Here is a 21,424-nt window from a genome sequence, read left to right as displayed (position 1 = left end):
AGAAATAACAGAACTGAACCAGAGTTTGAAACAAATGGACTTGGTGGACATTTACAGAGTATTCCACCCAAACACAGCTGAATACACATTGTTCTCAGCTGCACATGGGTCATTTTCTAAAATAGACCACATACTGGTCCATACGTCATGCTTAAGTATATGCAAGAAAACAGAAATTATCCCATGCACATTATCTGACCACAGTGCAATGAAACTGGAAATAAATGACAAAAGGAATCAGAAAAAAACTTTCAATACATAAACGAAAGAAAGTTCCTGTCTGAGGGACAGGAGGAGGATCCGAGCAGGTTGTCCACACATGTCCATTTTTGGATTGACTCTTTGAATTTTGGGGGTCTGTTATTTTTTTAACTCTTTATATGTTCTAGATAGAAGACCTTTGTCTTATGGACAATCAGTTGATAGACATTTAAGGTTGGTTTTTTTTTACTTTTGATTTTATGCACAATTCATATTTCTGTAAAGTTTTTGTGGGTTGTGATATGTATATTAAATCTTTTGGTTATGCACCTAAGAATGGAGCTTTTAATAGCTAGGGTAACTGTTTAACTTTTGGGGAACTTCCAAAATGTGTTTTATCTTTCTACCAGCATTTCCTGTGTCCTCGCTGGCAGTGGTTATTTCTCATCCTTCTGATGCTAGCATTTTACTGCAGAGTAAATGCTACTTGTGGTTTTGAGTGCATTTCTGCAGTGAATAGTGCTGTGGACACTGTTCCTTATGCATACTTGTTTGCCTATTTTCTTTTTAGAAATATCTGTCCAAGGTTTTGCACATGTTTAAATTGGTATCTTTATTTTTTTCACCTTTAATAAGTTTATTACTCTACCTTGAATATACATGATAACATTCATCACAGGGAATTTGTACCTGTACATGACATATCCTAGTTCTGCTCCTTTTTCAAGGTCTTCTCTCCCTTTAACACATCTTGTCCTCATTTAGAAACTTTTATTTCCATTTTATCCTTCCTTTGTCATTTTTTATTTTTGCTTTCTCTCTTTTCTTTTCATCCTTCCCTAGTTCCCCTTTCTTTTGAACAATTTTTCCCACTGTACATATTACACATTTTGTGCCTTAGAAATCAGTATTTTTATTGAGTCTCAAAAGTTTTTTATGGTTTGCAAATGTTTACTCCCATTCTGTGGTTTTTCAAAGTGTCTTTTGAAACACAAAAATTTTAAATTAAATTTATTATAATTTGTTTTAAGTCCAATGTAGCTTTTACATGTATTTTTTAGTACAGGGGATACAGGGTCTATAAGTTCTCACTACGTAGATCTGACTCATAGTGATTCTACTGTCTTTAGCCTCCGATGCACTGGGATTACAGACCTGCACTGCCACACCCAGTCTCAATTGCCATCTCAGTGCACCCCTGGGCTAGGGCCGGCATGACATGTCGGGATCAAACCCCAGCCACTGCACTGCTCCTAAGCAGGTGCTTTAGTGCACTAAGCTATCAGGCCAGCCCTCAATGTACCTTTTATCTTTTTATCTCTCCACTGTCTTTTTGGTAATATCTAGAAGCAACTCTGTCTAATTGAAAGTAGGGATCATTTACCACAGTATTTTCATTTATTGATTTTAAAAGTTTTAGCTATTATGTGTAAGTCTAACCCCTTTTCAAATTAGTTTTTGAATTGTAGCATGTAATATATCATTGTAATCATTTTACACTTGACAGTTCAGTGGTGCAGCATGAAGAACATTCATGCTTTGTTTTTCTATATTTGCCACCATCAGCCTTTGCCACAGTCATCTTGCAGAGTTAAAACTCTATCCCCACCCTTTCACCACCATTTAACTTCTTGTCTCTGGATTTGACTACTCTAGGTCTTTCATGTAAGTGGAATTACATAGTATTGGTCTTACTGTGACTAATTTGCTTCATAGAGCATAGTGTCCTCATGGTCCACTCCTGCTGCAGCATGTGTTAGAAAGCCTTCTAGCAGCTATAAATTGGGACTTTTAAATCTAGCTCAGACTTAAAATATACATGCCTGTATATAAAACACAAGACTCCTTTTGCCAACTAAATGATATTAGGTTGGCAACCATTCTTAAAGATTTGGAGGACAGGTTTCACTGGGACAGACTGGCTCTGATCCCCCTCTACATGCTAGAGGAAATGTCAGGCCTGCTCTGTTTCAGTTTCTTTTATTTGACCTCACTCTTAATTTTCCAACCGCTTTGTATTTTCCTTTTTAAAGGTATGCAAAATTAGGAGAATGCTATAGACTGTTCCAACTAAGTAAATCACTTAGTAAATGAGCATTTGTTAATGCTGAAGACAGGGAAGTCATTTTAGGAAAAGGACACATACCCCGTCTCTGGGTCAGATGAGACAAAGAGGACTATGCCAGTCCAGAAGGACACATACAAAAGCCATGTGCCAGCTTAGTGTTTTGGGAAGGTCTCCTTTGGGACGCTAAACCTGAGACACAGTGGAGAGAATCAACTTCCAGGTGACATCAGAAGGAGCTCTCTCCAAAAGCAGCACACTTATGGGACCAAAACACATTTAGTGTGAGGAAAGATCTCCAACCTTTTCCCCAGGTCTAGTATCATTTAGGTACATAAGATCTAAGTTATAGACTTTAAAACCTTTACTTTAAAGTGCTAGGTAATCTTCTTCAGGCTGTTAATTATCCCTTGTAGAACTTGGACAAACAGTGGTTACTCTGCCAGCTAGTAAATGCTCCTAGAGCAGCTGCCACTCTTTGAAGCAGAGGACAGGTTTCCCCAACCGTTCTTTGGTGAATGCCCACTGAAGCCTATGGCTGATGGAATGTTGACCAGAGACACAGGAGGATTCCTTTCTGGAGACTGAGCTCTGGTTATGTGGGCCAACAGAAACTGAGAACATCTGAGGTGGCATGGCCAGGGCTACTCTTTGGTGGATATCTAAAAGTGCTTGGTGGAAACTGGCTGTTGACCACTGAAAGATCTCCACTTACCTATTGTACTTTTTTTCTATCATGTAGTGAAGTAGGAATTCTACCTGAGCTTTTCAGTAGAACAACTTAATGAGTCACTCCTTCAGAAATTAGGCTGCGGCAGCTTGTAATAGTTTACATCCTACAGTGACTATCAGGGGAATGATTTACATCTGTGCCTTACACATTAAGAGTAAGATTTTTGTCAGCCTTAAAGTAATGTGTTTTTACCAATATATAAAGTGTGATTGCTAGATGATAAATGTAAGTTTTACCTGTGAGCTCCAAAGATTTAATATAGCCTAGTCCTTCTAGGAAAGGCTGCCCTGGTGACTAGATGGAAGAACGCAAGTGTCTTGGAGATTTCTTTGCCCTGTGGGCCCAGGGTCAAGTTTCTCCAGTCAATTGTCTCTTTTGTCTACCTCCAAAGCTGATCCCTTTTTCAGTACAGCAGGGAAAGTGCTATGCTTCCAACATACCTTTTTATACAGTAGTTATGCTTCCTTCTGTAGACATTACTATCATCAGACCAATTGTAACATATTTACAAATATTCAATAAGAGTAAGTACACAGTTTGCATGATTTGTGAGATTCTCAGGAGAAAAAAATTGCATGCCAGTTTGAGGGTGGACATACTGGTCAGATCTTGTCTCCCTTCTCCCCAAAAGCATCCACATGCTCTGGAGTGGCCTACTCAGGGAACACCTTGAGGGGGAATCAATTAGAGGCAAGGTGGGGATGTTCAGAGCTCTCTCTTTTTGCATTCCAGATTATGGGAATCTCACAGTCAAAGTCTCTTACTCCTTCAGAGTGCATCATTACACACTGGAAGACGTTTGACCCATGCACATTGACAAAGAGCCATTTGATCTTTTTCTGCACTGTGCATGGCCTATGTACCCTCTACCGCCAAAATGGAATACAGAGAGAAGTATCAATTACAACACTATTTTACAACTAGAATGACACTGTAAAAAGCCAAATGGTAAAAAAGTCTTATGTTTAGATTTTGTTTGCATTAAGAAAATCATTGTTGTCTAGTTTTGAAATGTAGATGTTAGCTATAGTAGAATCAGGCAGTTCACATGCCTAAGGCATTCACTATCTCAGAGCCTAAGGCTTCTCTTCCCTAACCTCTGGAGTCAAAGGACAAGATGGCCTTAATCAGAGCCTCTTCCACCATTACTGAAAGTAAGGTTTCCCCTATTTGCCTTTCTAAAGGGTAGGCTTCTAGAACAGGTGTAGTCCAGGCCTCTCCAAGGCTACACCCATTCTTAGCTTAATTTAGACAAGCTCCTCAAGGACAATACCCTTTAAAGAAGTAAATAGGCAATGTAGAGCTTCCAGAGTCCATGTGCCTTTTTCTCTCTGACCTAAAACAGATAAAATCAGAGTTTAGAAGATCTTCAGATGGCTTTGATAAGTACATTGATGTCTTTAGAGGACTTACTCAGACCTATAAGCTAGAATAAAAAGTGAATGTTAATATTAAACCAAACTTTGACTTCTAATGAAAGGCAGGCAGCATTACAAGCTGCTATTGCACTTTGGAGATAAATATATTGTTAAACATCCAAGAATAGACAGCCAGTGGAACTCTCTGTTCCCACAGGAGCCCAATAGACCCCTGGTCTCCTAGTAGCCAGCCAGGCAGGAGACTGGAAAGACATTTTCTAGTGTATATTCTTGAAGGTCTAAGAAGAACTAAAACCAAGCCTTCTAATTATTTTATTCTTTCAGTTGTTTATCAAGAGAAAGATGAACACTACTCTTTGCTTAGAACCTTTAACAGAGGAACTGGTATAGCATACTTCCTGAGATGCTAATTCAATAGAGGGGCAGATCACTCTTACAGATAATCTTAGTCAGCTCCAGACATTAGAAAAGAGCTACAAAAGACAGATTTTGCTGCAGACAACTTACTTGATACTTTAGTTAAAAACTGCTTCTTAGTGTCCTACAATCAAGACTAGGAGAAAACCGGGGAGAGAAAGCCAAGAGATAAAAAAAAAATGGCTGCCTATCTTGCAGCCTCAAAACAGACCCTAAGGCTGATTCTCTGGGCTCCAAGAAGATCTCAGTGGCAATGAGGTTGATCTGCTACTGCTGTCAGAAGCCAGGCCAGCATGAGAGGGACTGCCTGAAGAGGCCCACAAGCCATGCCCTGCCTGCCAAAGCAGCTACTGGAGGTGAGACTGCACTCTGAGGTGTAGCTCTCAAAGCTCAGACTCAGATTCCCAGGTGGTCCAGTAGGACAGAAGGGTCCTGGGCCTGCCTCCTCCCTCTGGTCAGGCTGTTATCTCTACCTGCTTTCTCCACGGAGGAGTCCTGAGTAATCATGTTAAAGGAAACTTCAGCCCATTGCTGGCCATTGGCACAGGTCTCTTTGTCATTCTCCCACCCTGACCTTCCTTCCAGTCATCGCACCTCAATAGAAAGAAACTTCAGAAGACATATTGTGCTAGCTGTAATTGAGATGCTACAATATATATTCGGGTTGCTTACTAGTCAGATGCTGGACTGATTTTTTAGAAATGTAATATATATTATTGTTCATGTATTTCACTAGTTAAAACAGATCCCCAAGGGCAGATAAAATCCTGTCAGTGTAGAAAAAAGGTCTAAAGATGCTGGCTACACAATGTCCTATAGCTTTGGGCCTATAGCTAGAGCCAGGCCTTATATTTGTGACATGAAACTGAGCCACAGTGTTAAAAGGTGAAATCCTTTAGAAGTGCCCCTTGTGCAGTGGGGGCCATATCCAAAACATCGAATGGGACACTGGTTTAATCTGACTGAATGCTGTATATTTCATGAGAAGTGTACATGTCAGCCTGGTTGGTCTTTGACATAATTCAGGTATTTCATGTTGATGGCAAATACAGGTGTGACCTCTCTTAACTAAGGTGAGAGGGACTTATAGAAAACTGTCAGACTTCATAAAAAAGGGGGTCTAAGAGCTAGTGAGTTACAGTTGCTATGCTTCAAAAAGTGTATACTTTTACCTGCTTGCTCTAACACTCACGGTTTGATGACACATGTTCTAATCGCTCAGGAAATTTGTTCTTTCTTAGAAGATACCAAAACCCAGGTGATCATACAGGTAAAAACTTAGACAAAATATGGTAGATTCCTTTCATTGGGATCCACCAAATTTTGTCTCCAGAGACATATTAAGGCCTTAACTGTCCATCTCATACAGTCCAGGTGAGCTGAGCCCTCTCAAGGGGTTCTTGCCTCATTACAAAGGAAGCTATCTTCACGTTCCTTGGGCAGCGTTGGTTGCCCTCAGAGATGCTTTCTCTATCAGTCTAATCCTATGCCATGAAATCCAGTACAAGGGAACTTTCCCTTGCATTCCTTGAGCAGGGAGGCCTTAAAACCAAAAAGTTGTATCTTGCTCAGTGGGCCCCAGGCATCTGACACAAGCTGCAGAAGTTAGAAGTTTTTGCAAGAATGAATTGGTCTCAGTCGAGGTGTTTCATAGTAGAAATTCTATTTCACACAGAATGGAACTATAGACAGAAAATGGGACTAGTGATTGTCTAGTGTAGCAGCCTACAGGAATGAAGGTCAGTCAGGAAACAGGGAAAAGGTTGAGGTTTCCCTGGATCCAGACAGAGAGAAGGGAGATTTCAAACAAAAATGTTCAAAGCTGCTAGGGAAGGAAAAAAGAAAGTGTTCATGATGGAGTCAGAGTAAGTTTCAGATTGAGGTGGTCATGGGTCTTCCCCTCTCAGCCTTAGGGACCCCATGCTAACTGCCAACACAAGGAGAAAGCTTGCTAAACTAGATGCCATGCAGGTGTGTCAGTAGTTACCCAGCCAGTGGCCCCACTTGCCAGCTGGAGAGTGTTCTCCCAGGTCCTGTAATTCATGTACCCCACTAATAGTAAGAGTTGGCCAGTTCATTTGAGACAATACCCAATGGCCATGGAAGATAAAAAAGGGATTAAGCCCCACATGTAAGAGATCTCTGCTAATGGACCCACAAAGAGTTCTAACTAGTCTTTTTATAATTAAAAACTTTAAAATGCTATGACATTCCAGATGCCTCTAATGTCTCAATAGCTGGTCAAAGCAGTAGATAGCAAATCAATGATATGTAAGATATTGAGGTCCCCTGGACCCCATATTTATCATTTTTATGGGAAGTTATTACTGTCTACCTGATACAAATGTGAATATTTGACCCATGCATATTTAGTTGTTTCTTTGGCTTTGTATTCTCTAGACTTAGAAGTATTCCACCTACCCAAGATAAAAGTGTCTGGTGTCCTATTGAGGGCCTTTAGACAGAACCTGTGGAGAGTATCTCTGACTGCCAGTCAACAACTGCGACTCTGTTCAGCCTGAAGATGCCAGAGTGTCGTTGCCCATGGTTCTCATGGCAGTTTGGGTTACTTCTTTGGAGGGGGGAATGTTGTAGGCAGCAGAATTAGATAGAAATATTATAGGTAGTCAGATAGGGCCAGGCCCTCAGGGAGACAATATGGAAGAAGAGGTAACTGCAACTTGGAAGAGACAGACACTCCCTATAGGCCAGACTTCAAGACAAAAACTACATACTTCCCTAGGGGTGAGCATCAGGGATTGATATTCTAAATAGGTCTCAATCACCTTGAAAGAGCCCAAATGAGTCACTAGCCCAACCCCCAACAGGAAGAGACCCTGCCCCATATTCATGCCCGCTTGCTTCCTCATTTGGTACTTGATTTAATGAATTTTACCTGAGCAATGGTGCTTGTCATCTCATTGGTTGACCATAGTTTTGTCCCGCCTCATGTCCACCTAAGTGAATCCCATGTTCTCTGCCACCTTAGATCTGCCTCACCACACAGTTTTCCTCTATAAAAGTCCCTGAAAGAGACAGATTTCTGGGACTACCTGCTCGGGCACTCCTTCTGTCCTTCTCTAGGACAGGAGCTTTCTTTCCCCCAATTAATATATTCTACTCTTAACTTCCATTTGTTCCTAAAATTCATTCTTCAGTTTTAGAGAACACAAACTCATCCCAGGTAACTTTCAGGTCAGGAGTTTCATTTTTCCCCTATATCATTTGGAGGTCATCCACCTGAGATCAGTTTTTCTCCTGTGTCAACATAATTGCACCACAATCAATGGGAAGCAAAATTCCTGAACTATTCAACTCCAGTAAACATGGTGAGAAGTCAGTACAGTGTACAGAAGGATTACAGAACTTCTCTAAAAATAGTCTTCTTGAGTGTCCACCTGACGGGAACAAGTTCCTTCTACTTCATTGTCTTAGACCAAACACCTGCATGGCTAGTACATGCCCATTATGATGCAGAGAATGTGGGGACTGCAGAGGTACTCACTACAGCAGTGGGCCCTGGTAGAGGCAGCTGTGGACGATGGACCTAAGGCAGTGTGAAGCCTCCAGGAGTCTTCTTGGCCCGAGAGGTTCTCTGCCCACATTGCAGTTGCTGAGTCCAAGGACCCCTGTTGTTCTTCTTCCATCTTGCTTGATGGGAGGCATTATGGTCCCCAAAGATATAATGACAAATACTCATGCTCAATCCATCCTCGAATCAATGAACTCCCTCAGGAAAAGCAGTACCCTCTGTGATATGACGCTGAGAGGAGAGCAGGAAGACTTTCCTACACATCGGATCATGCTGGCTGCCTGCAGGGACTACTTCCATGCCACTTCACTAGTGACTTTCAGAGAAGGGGAAACCCCATGCTGATATCCAAGGTTTAACTGCCTTTACCATGGAAATCCTGTTGGACTTTGTGTACACAGAAACAGTACATGTGATGGTGGAGAATGTACAAGAACTGCTCCCTGCAGCCTGCCTGGTGCAGCTGAAAGGGGTGAAGTGAGCCTGCTGTGCATTCTTAGAAAGTCAGCTGAATGCTTCTCATTGCCTGGGTATCAGGGATCTTGCTGAAACTTACAACTGTGTTGGCTTGATGCAAGCAGCTGAGGCTTTGAGCCAGAAGCATTTTCCTGAAGTGGTGCAGTGTGAAGAATTCATTCTTCTAAGTCAAGGAGAGGTGGAAAAGCTAATCAAGTGTGATGAAATTCAGGTACAGTTCAGGCTTGATGTTCTGGCTTCTTTAAAACTGGGCCACTAAAAACTTGCAAAGTAAGATGGAGTTACTCTTTCTGTATCGGGGCTTTATGATGAGTTGTCCGTATTAGCTTGAAAGCTTTCAGTGTATTTGTATATTTATGGAGAACGAGTTTGCCACTTTCTCCCACTAAACATATGATTGCAGTGTTTGAGAATCAGAATACAGAATAAGCGGAAATTGGAAGTAAATTCTTCCAAAATGATGTATTGCACATTCACTCATTTCAGAAAATTGACTGAAGATATATACTGTGTAGCAATCATTGTGCCGGGTGCTGTGGATCCAAAACCCAGTAAGATAAAATTCTTCCTTTCAGGAGTGTCTATCTGTCTCTCTGTATTAGAGAAGAGTGGGCCTATACAAAGTAAGGAAGGAATTACATAACAGAAAGAAAACTTCTGCCCAGAGGTGAATCAGCAATGAAGAGACAAGTTTGCTAGTAAGATCAGCACAAACGTGAACCAGATTACCACTCCCTTTTGGAGGTAGAAGAACAGCATTTGTAAACTCCGTGTGACAGAGGAGAGCTCCCCCTAACCTAGGGAAACTAGTGCATGGGGCAGGCATTCAGGGACCAAACCGCAGAATCTTGGTCCTAATTCTGTTTCTTTTTTTTTGGTGTGTGCGTGCATGTGCGCATCTGTGGTTTTTCAGTCCTAAATCAGCAGTTTCACATGTATGTCTATAATTAGGGTGAGAATTAAGATTGAAAAAAATCCAATATAGAGCAAATGTCTTTGGATCCCAATAGCATTAAATTCCTATGACCTAATCTTTAATTTAGTGGGCAGTCTTTAGAAAAATATCTGGCAGAACCAAGCAGTGGGATAACAGTCTACCTGTTAGGTTTGATTCCCCCTTTAGGAGAAACTTGATTCTCAAGGCAAGCTAAGAATTCATTTTTATTTTTCCTATTTACTGTCTTCTGGTAATAAGGAGAAAATAGATTACAAGTTAGTGTATCCTCAGAATAAAAAAATGGACTAATAGTCTAAGTGCAATAGGAATAATCTGCTGCTTACAGAAATTATATAATATACTTTTCTAATCCAACTGATCACTCCCTGATTTATTTTGTTGTTTTTTGTTTGTTGGTTCTTTTTTCTTTTCTTTTTTTTTTTTTAATGTATTTGGTACAGGGTCTCACTACACAGCTCGGACTCATAGTGATCCTCCTGTTTTCACCCTCCCCAGTGCTAGGACCACAGGCATGTGCCATCACGCCTAGACTTGGGGCTTGGGGTACCCCCGGCTGGGGCCAGCGCAACATATGGGGCCAGGGATGGAACCTGCGCTTGCCGAAGCAGGCGCTTAGTCCACTGAGCTGTCTCTCTCACTGGCCCTGATTTATTTTGCTAGAACTTGCATTTTTATGTAATATAATGTTCCAAATGTATTTATTACCACGTTTTAGAAGAATTTTCTTCACATTTTTTTCCTAGCGACTTCTGAGAAGCTTATTAGGTTGCACTAGCATCGTTTTTCAGTTAGAGAAGATTTATTTTCCCACTTGATGTGTTGTTCCATGTCAGTCCAGAAAGGCTGCTGTAACAGTTGGCTGCGGAGTGAAGACTTTGGTGAAGCTTGGTTGTTGCCCTCAGGGTGCAGGACGCTCTGACATGCCAATGAAAGCCACATCTATATTCTTTAGATTTGGAAACTGGCAACCCATTAAAAGATTGTCGTTTTTCTTATTCATGTATTAGAAAATGCATTGAATATAATGACTAGTACAGACCCAAAATTCCCTGCATATAGTAATAAAATAGCCAGTATTTACTCAGCATTTACTCTTTTGGTCTTTGGGATTTTCGTTTTGTTTTATTTTGTTTACTGAGCACTTATTGTGCCCAAGACAGCTCTGTGTGTTGGGATCCAGCTGTTAACAGGACAGACACCAGTCCCTCTGCCCTAGAGCATCCATTCGAATTTTTATCTTATTTCTCACATTTTCAGAGAAAGAAACCAAAGCTCAAAGGTTAACTGTGACACCACAGCCAGCAAGAGTAGGCAGGATTCAGATTGAGGCAGTCTGTCTCTAGTCTGTTCCCTTAGCCAGGCGCTGAACTCGTCATGTGGTCAGCTTGCTTCTAATTGTCCACACCAGGACGCAATCATTAAAGTCCTTTATTTTGGAATTCTGTAAGACTTTTGGAATAAAGGAGCAAAGAGCAAATAATTAACTACTTTACTAAGAAGCTAAAATGAAAAACAATTTGAGAGCACATTTGTGTACTTTTCTTAATGTACTGTATGTGTCAAGACAACCCTTTGTTTTTGACCCAAAAAGACAGAAAATGATTTCTTTTTTTCTGTTTCATACACCAGGAACCAGATGTCTGATTCCCAGTGGCCAACACTTCCTTTTATTAAGTTAACAATAAAATGTAGAACAGTGGGGGAAAAGTGAAATCCTTGATGGCAACTTTTTAAAAATCAATGAAAATGATATCCTTTTAAAAATTCAGTTCCAGTCAGTAAATGTGACTTAAAAATTGCTAAGCTCATGTAGGAAGTCAGGAAGTGTAGGTGGTGAAGACACGCACATGTCATGAGTCCTTCGGAAGCGGCAGCACCATGACTTCAGAGCAGGCATGAGGCCCGGGCACAGATGGCTAGGGGAGGAGGCAGCCAAACGACCAGGTACGAGCAACCAGCGTGCCTGCTCACGGCCGCAGCCAAGTGGCGGAGGCTGCAGTTGTCTTCCATCCTACCCTGCTGGCAGCGGGCATCAGCGATGCTTGGGTGCCACAGCTGAGCGGCCAAACAGCTTCCATAACTGGAGAGCAGAGCAGCAGGCGTGGCCGGCAGAGCCCCACTGGTGCCAGGAGTGCTCCTTGTGCCTAGACGCGTGTGTGGAAGGCCCTCTGCCAACGCCACACCTCGTCTCCATCTCGCGCACAGCACCAAGCACGACTGTCATGTGCACACAGCCGGGTAATTAGGCATTGCAGGGATGAGAAGCATTTCCACTAGAGGTATCAAGCACGGAGTTATTGTGCCCAAGAAAAGAGACTGCCATTTGTAAGAAGACAGCTCTGATTCCTGCTGCCTGTCTTACTGTATAAACAACTTTTGGATAGATAACTAGTTCTAATTTTCTGCTTAGTTACGAATGTGTTTTGGTGAAACACTGAAGCATATCAGGTCCTCTGGTGTAAAACACTGAAACGTATGTGAATTCTGAGGTTGTGTTGTCAAATGATAATTTTTATATTAATGAGACTTTTCAGTGTAGGTTTTGGATGTGGCTTTTTGTGTGTGGCACTGGGGATCAAACTCAGGACCCCGAGCTTGCCAGGCAGGCACTTACACTGCTGCTGAGCTGTCACCCTAGTACTACAACTAAAATCTTAAGAGCTGGGGTTACAGCTCATTGGTAGGACATTTTGCTTATGGGAGATGGTTCAGTTCCCAGGACTGAAAACTAAACATGACATTTTGATGGAAATATCATTTTATTTAAGTGTAATGTCAGAGAAAGAGAGAGAGAGAGAGAGAGAGAGAGAGAGAGAGAGAGAGAGAGAGAGAGAAAGGAGGGAGGGGGAGAGAGAATAGAGAATATCAGAGTGTTTTCTAGAAGTAAGTGCAAGAAAGTGTTAATTTGCTGGATTTAGCTACACTCAGCCTTCACACATTAGATTTACTCAGTACTCATAGCCATGGGAAGTTGGTTTGCTCCACTGTAAAAGGAGCTTCTGGAGTTTTAGATGCCCACTGTGAGCATTTTCAGTTACTAGAAGAAAGCCCACTTTTTTAGTTGTTATGTAGAGGAGGTAAGAGGGAAGGAAGGTCCTGACGTTGGCACAAAGCCTGTGTAGGCCTCACACCTCCTCCGAAGCAGCGACACCAGGCTAGCACCCGCAGCTCTTCCTCCTAACATTACAGAGTAATCAACTTCAGCCTAATTTTTATTAGATCAACTACATTCTCTCTACTGTATTGTTATAAGAGCTCACTCAGATTAAAATAAAATGAAACCAGCGGCAAAGCCATTAAAATTATCATGCATTTTCAGTATGTCTTAGATAAGTGAGAAACTTTTATATAAAATCAGTCTCAAGTATTTTCCCATTTGTTGAATCTATATAATAACATAAGATTTACTGATTCCTCTCAGATATAGATGCAGGACTATAAAATACATTCCCAGCAGTTCTTTTCTGATTTTGCCTTATTTTGTTCTTTGAGCCTTGAGGATTAGAAATTATAGGAACAACTCATGTTAGTTTTATATCTTCAATAAATAATTTGAAAAATCTGTAAATATCTTTCAATTTTCACCAGAAACTAAACATCATCCACTGTGGCAATATTTTTGAGTTGCTCATCTGCAGTTTCACATACTGTTGGTTTAAAATAATGTAGTTTAAAATGACTTGGAGGTCCTGTGGCAACTCCCAGATTATAGCCATCATTTATATTAAAAGCTTGTTTTTAATGATCTTAAAATTTACAGATATATAAAATATAGAGTATAAAACTCGAACCAAAATCACAATTTCATTTAAAATGTAGGAAACATCTCAGGCACAAGCCCGAGTGGTTTGAATTCTGGTATAATGCTGCCCTCTAATGGCAGTACTGGAAAATCTACCTTACTTAACATAGAGACTATTTGAGGCTTATGTTCCCAATCCTGGTGCACATTGAAATCACTGAAGAAGCGCAGTGGCGCAGTGGCGCAGTGGCGCATGCCTGTGAGCCCGGCCAGGTTTCTTGTTGCTGAGACGCAGCGCTCGAGATTCCGCAGCCTGAAGGAGGATGGGTTTAACGTGGCTCACAGTTTGGGCAGATTCAGTCCGTTGTACCTGACTCCAGGGCGTGAACATACCGGCAGCAGGGTGCCAGAGCCGGACAAAGTTGCTTGGCTCATGGCCTCTGGTGGTACAGAGCTGAACAGCAGCAGAGCAGGCGGAATGGGCAAGGGACATTCCCAGCCACACCTCCGTGACACACCCAGACACACAGAGAGCATGCTGCTCTAATTTGGTAGGCTTTTCGTTTTTCTTTTCTTTTCTTTTCTTTTTCTTTTTTTTTGCTTTTCTTAATTTGATGAAGTTGACACGTCATGAGTGGGGTCACAATCCACCCTTATCAACTGGTGCTGACGCACCCCCTAAAGCCATACCTGATCGCAGCAGCAAGCTCATCATACCACCTCAACAGTACAGCAATCCTGGGTACAACACGCACCCTTCCCCAAAGTTGCAGTAGTTCCAGTATGTGTCAAAAGTCCAAGTCTCTTCTGAGACTGAAAGCAAATCCTTGATTGTGAATCTCCATGAAAACTGAAAACAATTACACAACCCCAAGGTACAATGGCACAGGGAAAATTCCCATTCCAAAGGGGGCGGGTGGGGTGGCAGACAGGAATGAAAGTAAGACTGAACCCCAGCAGGGCGAACTTAAGTCCTGTTACTTGAAGTTTGGTATACAAGGCACATGACAGCAACATGTGGGAATTCAAAGGCACAGTTGGCCGGGCGTGGTGGCACACTCCTATAACCCCAGCACTGGGGAGGCTGAGTCAGGAGGTTGCCACAGTGGAAGGCCAGACTGGACTGCACAGTGAGTTTGAGGACAGCCTGAACTCCATACTGAGACTCTGCCATAGAAAGTCTAAATCAATCAGTCAGTGGCAAGGTGGCGCCCCACTTGGGCCTCAGCAGGGGCACACAAGGCCTCTTTCTAGTCTGGCGCCCCTTCTGACTCACAGCCTTCCTCAGCCCATGTCCCACGTTCCGGAGTGTCTTTCTTCTTTGGTCTGCACCGAGTGGCTAGCTTTACTCCCACAGCTTCATACATTCCCTCTCTGAGGTTGCTTACCTGGCCTCCAAGGCCTTCCCCTATAATCTAGTCAGAAGGTTCCTGCCCCCACAACTCCTGCATTGTGCATGGCAGCAAAACCAGTGTTGTACTAAGGTTTGCCATCGTGTGAGCAGTAACTAGGTCCCTTTGGACATTGTCAGTGTCTGAATAACTGAGTGTGGTACACAATCCAGACAATACATGACTTTTTAACAGTTTTGCCTCTGGCTTCATTTTATTTTAACATCAATGAGATCTTATAACTGTATGGTAAAGCACAGTTCTGATAAAAATGAAGCAGAAATTGATTATTCCCTAACTCTCAGGAGGAGGGCCTGTGGTGTTCATCTGGTATAATACTGCCTGAGAGGAAGTATGAGGCCTGTGTGGGACTTATGCCACCACCCTGTGAGGCCCTTCCTGACCAGGGGCCCGAGAGCTCTTCTCAAATGAAGGGTTGATATTTTTGCAAGCTCGAGCCTCCACTAGGTCTTGTTGGTTCCTGAGATTCTCTGAAAGCATCTTGGTTCCTGTCACCATACAAAGTACCTGGCTTCTTGTTCAGTATCTCAGTGTCTTTGGCAGCCATGCTTCTTTTTTTGCCACAACTTCGTTCTTGATTAAAATTTAAGTTTTCCAACTTTTTGTGTTCCCACTTTTACCCTCCTTTCTCACTATAAATCTGGTTACAAGCAGCCAGAAGTATCATTAATACCACATGAATGTTGGGCTGTCTTGAAATTTTCTCAACCAGATGAATTAGTCCACTACTGTGGTAATTGATACATTGTGCCAACTTGGCTGAATCCACTCCTGTAGCTCCGGCCTGGGGACCCAGCCCTGCAGTGGGCAGCGCCTGCCCTGGGGTGCAATTGGTTCCATGCTCAGGCCACAGGCCACGCCAGAGTGATTCAGCACAAAAAGTGTACATAAAGGAGTTGAGGAAGGCTTCCTGGCACTGCCCTGCCCCGCTTCCGTGGAGAAGTCCCAGTCTTTGGAGGAGCTTGATCTTCGCAGCTGCACCACTTCGGTGGCGCTCCGATCTTCACAGTGGAGCGCCGGTCTTCACAGTCAGCGCAGAAGGGAGAGAGAGGCTCGATGGACGCCGCAGCAGCTGCCCCTCCTCTGCTCTTCGTTGTTTTCTGCTGCCATGAACTGCACTGAAACCTCCACAAACTTTGAGCTAAATAAACCTTTCCTTCCTTCATTTTGAGTGTCGGGTATTTGTCCCAGCAATGAGTAAAAAGTAACTAAGACAACTACCCTTAATCCCAGTCTTCTGCAAAGTCTCAGGACATAGGCAAGATGTAAACAAATTCGCTGCCAGAATGTGACACATTGGTCTCATCACTGCTAACAGGGTTGTTCCCAACTAAAATCTGAGCCTGGGTGTCTGTGTTGTTGTTGCTGTAGCACCTTTGAGTTTCCAATGGAATCACCCATCAGGGTTTGCCGACAGCATTCTCTAGCCCACATCCCCAAATTGTTCAGGTACTTTAACAAAACAGTTCCAAACTACACGGCCAGGTATAGTCAAAGCAAAGTACTCTTTCTGTACTAGTCAGTGTTTCCTTTGCTGAGACACTACAGCGAAGAACCTAGGACTTAAAGGAGGAAAGGTTTAATTTACCTTATGGTTTGGGTGGACTCATCTGAAATCAGCTGGCTCCAAGACAAGGACATTATGACAGAAGAATGTGGTGGAACAATGGTGTTTAATTCCTGGTAGCTGGGAAGAGAATAGTTCCAAACTGTCCCAGAGAGAAACAGGCAAGGGACCACATGTAGCAACCAAAGTCATGCCTCCACGACCCACCCAGACTACTCTACCAGGTATTTCTTAATCTGATAAAGTGGACATATCAGGAGGAGCAGTCACATCCAGCTACTCAGAGACTAGGAAAGAAGACTGTGAGTTTAAGGTCAGCCTGGGCAACTTGTCTCAAATTTTAAGAACAAAACAAATATGAAAAAAAATAACCACAAAGTGATGTAGATGTAGTTCAGTGATGGAGAATTTGCCTAGCGTATATATATATATATCACTAGACTGAGTATCCAATATGGCAATTAATAAATTATATATGAGATATTAATAATTATCACAATTATTATAGATTTAGTATCAATAATAAACTGATATTTATTTTACTGCTTATTCAATTGATTATTTTTAATTAACATTAATATTGTTTATTAATAATAATTATCAAATATTGCATAGTTGTATATATATATGTATAATGTATCCCTATTCTCAGCCCCCATGGATTCTGATTTGTTCATCCATTACTTGGGCTTCATAAGCTCCCTTGAAGATTCAAATATGCATCATGTTAAGATACACTAGTTTAGGCAGAAATAAAGTATTAATAACATCACAGAGTTGTACCCCAGCCCATGGAGGGTTTAGCACCCCAGAGAATATCAGTCTCTGGCACCTGTTCTGCAGTTCCATTTTCAGGGACACAGTTCCAGCCCCCAAGTCTCCTTGACCAATAGCTAGCCAAGTTACCACACATGTAGAGCAGTACAACATATAAAAATGATGCCCCAAAGCTAAAGCTGGTGCCAAGCTGAAGGGAAGCAAGGGAAGTAAAAAGAGAAGGGTGGCACTGAAGACAGGCATAGAAGGGTTTTTAAAATCTTGTGTTTGTTTTCTGCTTTTGCCATTAGATTGTAATTCAAAACTAAGGGAATTTTTGTGTGCTTTAGGGAAGTAACTGGCACTGGTGCTAGTCCTGGTGCTTAATAAGCATTATTTAAAGGATGAACAAATAAGTGGGTGGGTGCAGGAACGAGTAGGTTCACATGTGAAACTGGGCAAGAGAGAAACGAATACCGTGGTACCTTGCTTTACAAACTCAGTTTGTTCCATGATTCTGGAAAATGTGGGCATGTTTGCGCTTATGCTGGAAAGGGGTTAACGGTCGTGGCTGTCACCTGATGCAGTTTGCAAACAAGAACTAAACTTTGCCAAATGCTTCTCTTTGCAAACCAAATTGTTTGCAAGCTGAAGTGTTCACAGACTGAGTTACCAGCATATGTATAAGGTTTTGCAAGAAAGAACAAGAAACCTCACTTTGCCTGAAGAAAGAAGTATATCCAAATAAAAGGCTAAAAATATATTTCATTGTAAAAAACTGAGAATAATAAAAAATTGTAACCAATCTGTAGAAACCAATGAACTATACTAAAAGAAAATTATGCTAACATTAGCTTTACAGTTATTTAAGAACACATGACTGAACTAAACTAGTTGGTCACTTGCAGAAGTATGTGAGGAATCAATTCATTTACTTGATAGCTGGTAAATGTAAGGAAAATAACCTTCAACTTGCCTTTCCTATATAAGTACATCACTGAGTAACAAAATACAAGTATTCTTGTATACAGTACTACAATTGAATCAATGAATTAGAAGTTATAGAAATACAACATCTTTGCTCGTTCCTGCATCTTTGCTCTGCATTGTCCACAGATATGGCTAGGCACTGTCAGCACATCCAAGGCTGCTTGCAGGGGAAAGGAGAGAGGATGTGGCCTGGATGCCTCTTGGTGACATGCATCCCACCACCTAGATCCTCCTAAAGGAGGGACCTAACTTCAGCAAGCAGGTATATTGCAGCAGTTTAGAAACACCAATACAGAGAGGATGAAAACTTTATTAAGTCATATCAGGAGATGGACTTTTCAAAGCCCAGAATAAAAGATACTCTATTGGATACGCACCTGGTTGCTTTTTATTTATGTATTTTAATTTTAATTTAAAATTAAATTTGTATTTTAGGGGAGGGTCTACAGGGTGTTCAGGGTCTCACTACTAGATTGGACTCGTAGTGACCCGCCTGTTAATAGCCTCTCAAGAGCTGGGATTACAGGCGCGCGCCACCACGCCCAGTCTCAATTGCTGTCTCAGCGGCCCCGGGGGCGGGGCTGGCACAGCAGGCCTGGGGAATCCAACCTTGGCCTCTGTGCCTGCTTAGGCGCTTTAATTCGATGAGCCATTTGGTCAGCCCTTTGAAAAAAAAACTGGATGGGAAAGGAAAGTTGAAGGAGGTATCTACAGATTAAAATGCTTTAAAACACATATCTACCAGACACAACGTGTGAAATCTCATTCGGAAATTAATTCAAATAAACGATAAAAATTTAATGAGTTTTGTGGAGTAATTGGAATTTAAACACTTACTGAATATTTGATATTAAGAATTTATGGGAATTTTCAGGTGCACTACTATTGTAGATATATTCAGAAATAGTCCATCTTCTAGAATAAACGTGGGAACATGTTCCAGTTGAACACTACACTCACTTCAGTAAGACTTGGAGTGGATGGAGTGATGGGTACAGATGCTCTGGACTGGGGCTGGGTAGATAACTGTTGGCACCAGGAATACCTGCAGGGCCTTCTGTTCCTTTTACTTTTGTATAGGTTTGAAGCTAGTCATCATAAAACTTTGAAAAAAAAATTTCAATCTTTATTTATTTGGTACAGGGTCTCACTATGCAGCTCGGACTCATAGTGATCCTCCTGTCTCAGCCTCCCCAGGACTGTGATAACAGGCGTGTGCCACCACGCCGGGGTGTCCGTGACTGGCAAGGCGCGACTGGGGTTCTGCGGCTGGCACCGCATGCGGTACCGGGGAAGGAGCCAGGTTTTTTGAACTTGCCAGGCAGGTGCTTAGAACGCTGAGCTACCTCCCAAGCCCATCTATTTGGTTATCGTATGGACGGAAAGCTTCCTTAGAAGATGGGGAGGAGTGGCAGGGAGAGATGCTGATCAACAACTGCGTCTGAGATGGAGCCCCAGGAGGGAAACGTCTCCAGAGTCGCCCCGCCGCCGCCTGCTGGCCCAGCCCGACTGCAGCCGCCCTCGCAGGAGCCAGGTCGCGGAGGGCCTCCGCCGGGGCGGAGGGATGCTCCTGCATCCGTGCTGCGCAGAGGGGTTTTCCCCGGGCCTGTGCGGCCGTTGTCTTGGTCACGGGGAGCACGGCCGTCAGGAGCGCGAGGCGCGGGCTCCTCTCCCACCAAGCGTCCTCCGCGCCTGGGGCAGGCGCCGCCCTGTCATCGCACGGCCGGCAGAGGGAGCAGCAGGCCGCCTCTGCCTGGCTCCTCCCCGCGGTGCGGGCCCACCTCCGGCTGCCTGGAGCCCGTCCCCTGCCTCGGCCGGTCTCGCGGGGATGGGCGGCCAGGGCGCGCCGACCCAGGGCTCGCTCCCCGGCGCCCCTCAGAGCGGAAGCCTCCTCTAACGCGCCTCCCTCCCGGGCTCCCAGCTCCCCCGGCCGTCCCGCTGCAGAAGCCTAGGCAGTGAGGAGGCTGCTTGCTCTAGGTGAAGACGGCCTCGGACCTGACGGCTGCTGTTTCCACGAGGGCCCCTTCGTGCGCCCGCCCGTGGGAGAGATCCGAGGGGAGGGGAGCGTTCCCGCAGGGCAGGGACCGCGCGCTCACCCGGGCAGGAAAAGAGGGCTTTTAGCACAGGCTGAGATGACTGGCAGGGAGCACAGGCAGAGGAGTACTCGGGGCCTTTGCAAAGCAACCAAGCCACAGAAAGAGGCCCGGAGGGACCTCAGGAAGAGGTGAACCACTTTGGCCCAGTTGGCAGCCGTTAAGAACACACCCGCCCAGCTGTAGCCAGTGTTCATTCTATAAAAAGCAAGAGAACGTGGCCTCCAGACAGTAAGTTACAGCCCCTATGCGCCAGCTGCCTCCTCAACAGGTCAATTGCCTGAAGAACACAGGGAGGGGATAACTGGGGACAGTTTGTCCCATAAAATAATGGTGTTATCACCTAGAGCAAAGCAATCTGCTCTCCATGGGCTTTCTGGACTTAGAAAGAATCTTCCCTCCAGATCGCATTTCTCACCCTTTAGAATGCGAGGAGACCACTGCAGTCTGGAGCTTTGGCTGTTGAACCCCTGGAGGCAGCAGGGCTTCTCCGGTTGTGGCCAGTGGCCAAAGCCCACGTTCCAGGAGATGGTCCTGAGTGTATGGGAGAGCTTCTGGCTACCCTGCACCTGCAGGACCTGTCCGGTCCAAACCCAGGCACGCAGCGTGAGACCCTCTTCCACGACCTTGAGATCCCCCCAACACCACTTCGCAGCCCCCCACCCCACACCTGGCAAGTGAGTGAGAACTTCTGCTGCATTCCTGGGACCCCCCAGGTCCAGCCCTAGCGGAGGCCCAGTGAGTGAGTGGGAGAGCTTCCCCTCTCCTCTACTCCCACTTGTCCCCTTCAGACTCAGTTCAGGACTGGCATACAGGCCTGGGGTGGAACTCTGAAGCTGCAGTCCCAGCAGAGAGAGTAGGGGACAGAACCACCCAGCTAGTCCAGGAGCCCCATCTTGCCAGAGGGGCACAAAAGTTTCACTCCCAAGGGCTGTAGCAGGAAGGAGCTGAGCACAGCAGCCAGACCCAAGCCAGGTACAACTGGATAAATTCAAACTTCGTAGATCTCCACCTGAACTTCAGTACGTGTGAAGGTTATAACTACAGCAAAGATCTACAGCAAAGGGCAGAAGACAGTGCTACACAAAATGACGAGAAGGAA

The sequence above is a fragment of the Octodon degus genome, unplaced genomic scaffold (assembly GCF_000260255.1).
Source record: "Octodon degus isolate 3935 unplaced genomic scaffold, OctDeg1.0 scaffold00034, whole genome shotgun sequence".
Taxonomy (NCBI): Eukaryota; Metazoa; Chordata; class Mammalia; order Rodentia; family Octodontidae; genus Octodon; species Octodon degus.
This window is presented reverse-complemented; position numbering follows the sequence as displayed.